Genomic DNA, 9,832 nt, shown 5'->3' with positions numbered 1-9,832 from the left:
TTGTTGGTGAAACCACCATCAACTTTTGATTTTCAAATGGTAACATATTATTAAGATATGATTAAATTATAAAACCATTTTTTCTCATGAATTTACGTGTTTACATTTTGATTTTTCGTTGATTGGCTTATGAGATATAACTCCTCAAAGTTTTGGTGATTTTTACTATTTTTCCAATAATTATTATAAAGACTAGCAGGCAGCAGCTAGTGATAAATTCGATATTGCTGAATCCAAGGTAACAAAATAAATAACAGTAAATTTAATATTACTCTTGTACTTTGAACCTTAATTATCATTAATTATCATTTATTAACTTATCAACTAATTGGACTAATTGGATTTATTTTGTTACCTTGGATTCAGCGATATCGAATTTATCACTAGCTCCTGGTTTTTAGGATTATTGAAAAAAATAGTAAGAGCCACCAATACTTTGAGGAGTTATATCTCATAAACCAATCAACGAAAAATAAAGATTTTAATACGTATATTCATGAAAAAATGGTTTACCATATTTTAACTATGTTATCAGTGAATGCGTCAGAACGATAATGGCAGCGTCATCTACTGTCGTTATTTTGAACTGTTTTTAATATGTATGATGTATTTCCCGCAGCTGCTGCCAACTCTCATCACTACATAGCGTTGCCATATTAATTTTTGTTTTTATTTAATTTAATAAATTACAAAAACTTCGCACATATTTTGTATTATTTAACAAAAATATTTATTACTTTTTTTAGGGAAGGAAATATTATTATCTAGCTCAGGTGAGGTGAAACAGTTTGGTTTCATGTATTTATGAAAATATACAGAATAATCCGTTGGTATTTACACTAATAATTTCGAAATTTATGAACTTTAAAAAAAAAAATTTTAACATAATGATGATGTCATTGTCAAACCAGTATGAATATTGAAATAAGAAATACAACGTACATTTCATATTCCAAAGGAGAATATTTCCATGATTTTCATCACTTACAAATTGAGCGATGTGGTGGACTATATTTTATATATTACATATTTGTGGTGTACTTGGTTACTGGTTTAGGTATAAGGTATTCCAGTTTCAGTTAACATTTAATATATTATTATCTCCTTATAAGTCATAACCAATAAACCAACGAAAACGAATGCTAATGTTATAATTATGATTGTTGTCTAACAAATAATTAGAAGTGTCCATTTATAAATCAATGGTTCATTAACGACATTAACGTACACTCAGTAATAGAAAATTATACCCATTTTTAATGAGAATAGTATAACTGTAAGGAATAATATTGTAAGTACCATACTAAGTAGAAATAAAAGTCGTATTGTCACAGCTACTTTATTTCATGAAATGTACAACTTTTTTTGAAAGATCAATTTCTCGAAATGGCAACTATTTATTTTATTCATACTAATTATAGGTATGTTATAACATTATTCAGATCCAGCTATAAAATTTTTCATTTAGTTTCATTTCATTTCACGTTTAGTTTTGTTATTATTAATGTTAAAAATTAAAATCGACTGGTTCCACTATTAAATTATCACTGACCCACTGATTTCCGGATGTCTGGCATCTGGTTCATCGTCGAAAAACTATAAAATAGTCAACCGTCAACATATAAAACATATCACATATAGGTACAGTAGAATCATTTAATAATTATTGGAATTATAAAAATCAAAGAAAAGTAATTAACGACATATCATTCGACTTGCGAATACTTATGTGATTGAAATTTAAAACTAAAAATATTTTGTTTTGTAACCTATTATCCAAAATCGTCTTTTTGAAAAACCACAAAATATTTTCAAATTTTAAATTTAAGTATTCTAAAAATATTTAATACGATATTAAACATTTTAATTTTACTTCATACCTATTAAAAAAGTAATGACTATATAATAATTATATTGGTCGTGACTCATGAATAGATTTCTTAAATATGTTTACAAAAAACATTATATTGCATGTGTTTGTGTACTTATTACAATTCAGTACAATTACTCGTTATAATTTATTACTAATAACTAATAATCTATCAAAGGAGATGTAGTAGTATTAATTAAAGCGCTAAAAATGAAAAAATATTTTTATTTTTTGTATAAATAGAAATATTATATTCTTAAATTTTTAAATTTTTTTAAATATCATATTTATATTTTATTTACTAAAATAAAACAACATTTTAAGCACAGTAATATTTATTAATTACATATGTATTTAATATTACTGATGCAACTCATGGAATTTATATAAGACAGTTTTTTTTATTTATTAAAATAATTACAATCTATACAACAATTTAGTACAATAAGTAATTTTGATGAGAGAGTTAAAAGCTTAAATGAAAAGCTGATTTTACGCTATTGATTAAGAGGAATAATATAGAAATAAATATTTTTTTTTTAAATCTCATACCTAACTGATACAATACATTGTCTATAACATTTTCATAACTTCGATTAGGTAGAACTTCATATATCTACCATTAAATTTATATCATTGTCTACAATTTCTCTTAAATTTGATTTTTTCCTTGTTTAACATTTTGTAGAACTATAAAAGTTAATAAAAATTGATTGAATTTTACATATAAATCATAAACTATAAAGTAATTATATATCATGACATGAGTACTTATTTAAAATTAATTTATCTTTATAGTTTTAAGACTTTTATCTTTATTATAATATGGTACATCATACTCATCATAGTGTTTACATGCAAACATGTTGTACAAGGTACAACAATAACATTTGCTATTCAATTATAATTATACTTGATATAGCCTAAATATTATAACTTATTCTGCATTTCGACATCGATGGAAACAAGAACAATTACTATTAATATACTATAGCTAGCTTTGCCTCTTTCATTCATGACATCGAGTTCAACCGCGCCCGTCAAGTTATTTTCATCATCATAAAACTTGTTTCTCCAAAGTAAAATTTTATAGCGAATAAATAACTGATGCTTATATTCTTCATTTTAAATTTTCATGTTAACAAAATTTAAATATCACATTTATAATTTCAGTAAAAACGAATCTCAAAGCAGCAAGAAAAAAATGTATACCAACTGAACAGTGAACATACAGCGTTGGGACGTTGGGCCATGTATTATATATTTAGTGTCAAATTAATTTTATTGTTTTTTGTTACTTAAGCAGTGGAAATTAGAAAGTCATAGATAGTATAATCATCATACAATGAACATTCTAATAAAACATACCTAATATAACGAATTTATTCGATTTGAAGAAGTGTATATTACAAACAAAACCACATTAGATTTCGTTTGTTACCATGATTCAACAGTTTATTGATATTTAATATTAGATTGTTTTATTTTTTAAGATACCTAGATTAGATTTAATTTGATTTTTTTATAACCTGTATGAAAATTAGAAAATAATTATCACATAATAATGAAATTTGTAAACTACAAAAATTGTTTGGGAAATGGGAATTCATTTAGTACAGTAATAATATAAACTTTTTTTTTAATTACATTTTTGTACATAGTTTAGGACGTTTAGGTATCTATTCCAAAGCAGAAATAGTATTTTTCCTTTGTTTTTACGACATATAAATCCACGCCCTACCTAATAATAATAAACATACACATAATAAAATCAATACACTGAGAATCTACATGAACCCATCATAAAGGAGAAATGTAGATACATCACAATAACATAAATACATACAGAACTACAAGAAAAATATACTGTGATTATTGTTAATTAAAAACACTAATTTTTGTTGAAAAGTTTGCAAAATGGTGTATGCTTCACCACAACCTTACACGGATAATAGATAGCAATCAAAATAAATCATTGTAAAATTAATACATTTATCGGCTCCGAACTAAAATAAAAATATTGGTAGGTAGTGAGATTGTACGGAACTACCGTCCTACTGACATAGTAACATACGAGTATTATTATAGGTATATGATAAAGACGCCGTCACATGCATCTTTACATCTAGACTACAAAATAAACATTAAATCGATGACTGATGAGAAATGAGAATACTGAATAGATAGGTAGTTAGAATATATTTCTCTTGATAAGACGATTTATCTCACTGATTATTTAGAATTGTATTCTAAAATGATCGTCTTCTGTAAACGTATGTAATAATTCTTGTACAGATTCAATAGTAATGAATTTGCAATGCAGTAGATAGTAGATATACCTATACAACCATTACAGTTTTTATTTTTGTTGTTTTTTAATCCACAAATAATATTGTTCAGAAACATCTTTACAGAGAATATTTTTGCTGGAGATATCTTAACCAGTTGGCGTTAAATGTATAAACTATATTATTATAATACCACACTTTTGCTACTTTCCATCAAAGGGAAATTCAAAATGTTTTAAAATCAAAAGTTTGGCCGGTTTGGGTTGCCATAGCCCACAAGACACTCCTAAAGTACTACCACAATTTAAGAATTTAAAAGATGATCTTTGAGTATATTCAAAAATTCCAAAAATCAGAAGAATAATTCCATTAGATATTAAAGAAAAAAAGAGGGTGATCATGCTTAGCGGATCATTCTGTACATAAGTATTGTATAATTTTCTAGCTGAATGTACTGAAAATGGAAAGTCGTTAACATTTATTTTACTATTTAAGTGAAACATTTCCAACTGTCAATAATATTTACTCAATATAATGAATCAAACACTAAACATTTTGCAGTAACTATATTAAAAGAATTAACTATATCTTCAAACATTAAAATCGTCACATTATTTTGCTTTCTAAGCATACCATTGCCTCTTACAATTTTACCTATAAGCTGATAATTAAACTCGTTTTCCGGGTATTTTCTTGAAACCAGTACCTACATTTCTTGCACCTTAATTTTCTTGTTTAACTCTCTATGTATGTAATATGGTCAATATAGATACCTTAAACCTACTATATAGCTGTATATTGTGATACTGTAATGTTGTATGGTTATATTCTTATATTTGACTATTTGAATATGTTATACCGTAAACATATTGACATACAGATACAATTTGTACGTTTATTAAGCACACATGCAGTGTTCATATGTATATGAAATAAAATAAAATAAATACATCTTATTATGTCGTTTCTGTGAAATAATTAAAAGAATGCGAATAAAATAAGAAATTTCAATTATTTCGTTTGATAGAATAGCATAAGAATAAAACGAGTTCTATCGTTTAACATTTTAAATACTTAATACATATTTATACATGATATAGTAATACTAGGCACTTAATAATTAATAGTATATTCACCTAAATTCATAATAAAGTAGATGATATCTGCTATCTGATATATAGGTAGGTATAGTATAAATAAGAATTTGAATTGTATTAAATCGTCCATTAGTAAATTTGATATATATTGAATATTAATGTAGGTAGTATCTATACTAGTATGCAGCAACGTTTTATTGTTAGTCTTTTGAACTTCAATACAAATTTGTCTATTAATAATAAATAGTTATCGATTATGAATAATTTGATTAATGGTATGAATATGTAACATAAATAAAAAGTTTGAAATATTTGTATTCTGAATATGTTTTCATAAAAAAAGGAGTAGGTGGTATTTTCATTGGAATATATAATAGTTAATGCGTAGTATAATACATATTTATAATTCAAAGCCACTAACCCAACCTCTAGATACTAAAATTTATCTGAAGAAATCATCAAAAATGATTGTCATATTATTAGAACCAAAAAAAAATACAAATAAGTTTTTAACAAATTATAACATAGTATATAAAAATAACAAGAAAGTTTTAAGTATTCTTATTGTATTAATGATGCAGATTGTATATTACCTATTGGTAAAAAAAAAGTTCTAAGTAATATATGTTGCTATGTACTATAATAATATTGAAAAATAATATAAAACACTTTAAGAAATAAAATTGTCTTCAATATGAAAATACTAGTATGTTGCACTTGTACAGTTACCTGTACACTAATACACTATTATAGTTTAACGTTAATAATTATGATTAGGATAAATTAAGCAAATAAAAATTAAAAACCATTATAATATAATATTTGTATACTATATTACAATAAACGTACTTTTTACTCAGCAGAATTGAAGGACAAAAGAATTAGAATCTCCTAATTTGGTGGAACTTAATATTATTTATTTTTAGCACCTATAGTTTTCTGGGTCATTCATTTTAACACGTTTACATAAGTTAAATTTTATATTCATGCAAAATTACTGATTTTATATTCAAAACTTATATTTTCTGCCATCTGGTAACCTTGAACTTTTTTTTGGCTTTTAAATGCAATACATGATTTTAAACTAATGTAGATTTTTATAGAACGTTTACATAATTTATGGTAAAAAGATGCTTTGATTTTTAACTTCAACGTCTTCTCTGATAGGAAAATGAATCAATAGCGGGTATACTTTTGAGAAGTAAAAATTAAAAATGAACAATAATTTTTAAAATCTTGTGGAAAAACAAAAAACAACTATCAATAACAGAAATATTTATCCAAAATTAGATTTTAAGAAAATCTATTTTGTTATTTTGTTGTAACTTGTAATATATTCAAAATTGAATAACTGTATCAATTTGAAATATCAACCGATTGTATAAACTTGCATTTTCTATACCTACGTGATACAATTTTTAAATTATTTTGACTATTTTTGAGTTGTTTTTGAATACATGGCATTTTCGATTTTTTGCAGTAAATTCCGATAAAAAATTGTCAAAATATCTGAAAACGTAATTCAAGAATCTTCATGAGTTATTATAACTGAAATTATAAAAAGAACATGAGCGTAATTATTCACAATTGTTTAGTTATTCAATCATATTTATTTTTTGGGATTTGGAAATTGTACGTATATTATTACAAATAATAAATTCAACATTTACGCAAAAATTAATTCAACCTATCACAATTACTATGTTACAAATAGTAGAATAATTTATTATAGTAACTTCACATAAATAATACCATGAAATATCTACTAATATATAGGTTAACAGAGCATTTTCGTTAAGAATCGTTTTTCGTTTGCAATGGTTAATCAATGAATTAATTATAATACATACATTATACAGTGACTTGCTCAATAAATATGTAGGTACACTCTACACCTACTGTACAGCATAACGATTACCTATTCCCCCTATTTTAAAATTATTTTTCTAGTTTTGTAATTCATTATTTTGAAGGTTTATTTTTGAAACTATATTACACAACTCAATAAGTTATTATAAAATGGTCAAATTGTCATGTAACTCAATTTTTTCTTATTTAAAATATATAATATCTTAATTAATTATTTGTTCATATGTAAATGTTATATATAAATTGGTATATAATATAATAAATTAATATGGAGAAATTATACTCTACAGTCTACATTAAATTATACATCATTCGAAAACGGAAATTTAACAATTTCACATTCGATGTACTTTTAACACGTATTTATAAAGGCAATGAGTTTGTTTCTTATTTACGCCAAACAAACATGTTTTTAATCACTAATTTCATTTTTTTTTTTTATGTATTAGTAAAATGCAGAAGGTACTGCAATACTCGTAGAATATCAGATGCAAATTAATTTATAACAAATAACATCATGTTGCATTTCTACATTAAGCACGTTAACTTATATGAGTATCAATAAAATGAAGATATTTATTAATAGTTTGACATACATAATAAGCCAAATACTCAACTCTCAAATACTTTGTATTAATAACAATATAATGTACTTTCCAGCTCTAATAATTCGATGGTGATACATTAGGTACCTATATTAAGTAAAGGGTAGACTACCAAAAAGTCCGAGGTAAAAAAGTCCTAGGAAAAAAAGTCCGAGTAAAAAAGTCCGTGTTTAAAGTAAAGATAACTATCAAATATATTTGTCATATAGTAATAGTAGCCAGTAGGTACACAATATAAATCGTGATAACTTATTTGTTATAATAATTAATTAAATTATAATATTTGTATTCACGCACGCCTACTATCACATTTCATAATATATTAATTATTAATATATATAATATATATTATGCATCTAAATCCATTTATGGTACCTACTTTCTAAGTACACACTACACAGTACCTACATCAAATTGTGAAAATAAATGATCAATTAATTTTATTTATGTAATATTTATTTTATCTCATATTATTATATTTCTGACCCAATTTAAATATTTCACTATGCAAAATTATCAACATTGTTTATATCAATATTAAACATTAAGACAATCTCCTAGTCATAGTAGTAAATCTGAAATATGTTAACAAAATATTTGATTTTTAAACATTGCCTATTTAATTTAATTTAATCATCTACCTATTAAAGTTAGGAGTTTATGATATTGATTAGGCATTAACGTTATTACCTAATTCACATAATTGGCGATAAAATATTCATACACACAGTGACTAAACGAACATGGTCTTTGAAAAATAGTTGCTTCTCGATTTTTTTAAATTTTTAGGGATGGGTGGGTAGTTGCTCAATGTAAAAGTGAAAAACAATATTACTAAATAATAATTATAGTAGGTAAATAATAATAGAATGTTAATAGTACTTGTGTTTATTACAAACTGTTAGTATAAGGGTGGGTAGGTAGTGGGTCAATTTTTGATTGCTTAGGAATTTATGAGTTATTTTCGGTTCGTATCGTCACTGTGATAAACATATAAAAATCCCAAATAGCGATAGGATACTTTAGGATAAGCGAAATGGTGAATTTTAAAAGCGTGTTGTGTGATACGAATGCAACGTCGCAACGATATGACAAACATAAATCATAATATTATAAATAATATGCGTATAAGACCCTAAGACAGTATACTATGTCTTTATATGAAATAATAATACCGGAAACATAGGTACGTCTTATAATAATAATATTATATTAATATGTATGCTGATGATTTCCATTGCCGTCAACACATAGTACGCACGCGATTGAACTGTAAATTTAATATTGACTGACAAGTTCGAGAAAAATACTGTCCCCTTCGTTCGATTATGAGTTATGACACTTCAAGGTACGGGTCGTTTCCGGTACAATAAACCAGGACGTGATGCCCGCATGTGTTTATTTCGTCTATACAACGTACAATTTTGGAAATTTGTGTTCGGCAGAATCTAATATACATTATAAAGAAATGGTTACTGTAAATTGACCAATAATTATTATTAAATTTGAAGTTAAGTACCTAGTTAAGATAATTATCTACGTGTTCTCATATCGGTTTTTTTTTTCGTATCAGTAAAAATATGCATAAATGTAAGATGTTAGAGTTTAAAAATACTCATAACTCAATTTAAAATTAAAGCAATGAAACAACCTGACGAAAGAACACAGATAATATTTTTACTTTTGAATTTGATCATAATATTCAATAATTTACTGGTATTAATACTAACCTTGGCTATTTTATGTTTTTTCTTAAACCGAAGTACAAAATACAAAATGGATTCTACTTAACGCTTAACGCACATTTCCTATGTTTTAAGTCTGTTCGAAGACGGAGACAATGGATTAAACATGCATATGGGCTTCACGTCCTAAGAATCACTACACTTATTATATTCTAATTCACGGAAACATAAATACGTCATAATAAATTAATATGGTATAAAGTATGATTATACAAGTTATACTTTAGGATATATAAATAATAAAATAGTATTGACTAAATAGTTTTTAAAAGTCTTCAATACGCGGGCACCTAAGCCAGAAGTAGAACTTTTACGGTGGTATAAATTCCATCCATCGTCAATGAATAGAATAACTACC

Source organism: Diuraphis noxia, unplaced genomic scaffold (assembly GCF_037042655.1).
Source record: "Diuraphis noxia isolate RWA-SAM2 unplaced genomic scaffold, SU_Dnox_SAM2 contig0004, whole genome shotgun sequence".
In the NCBI taxonomy this organism is placed as follows: Eukaryota; Metazoa; Arthropoda; class Insecta; order Hemiptera; family Aphididae; genus Diuraphis; species Diuraphis noxia.
This window is presented reverse-complemented; position numbering follows the sequence as displayed.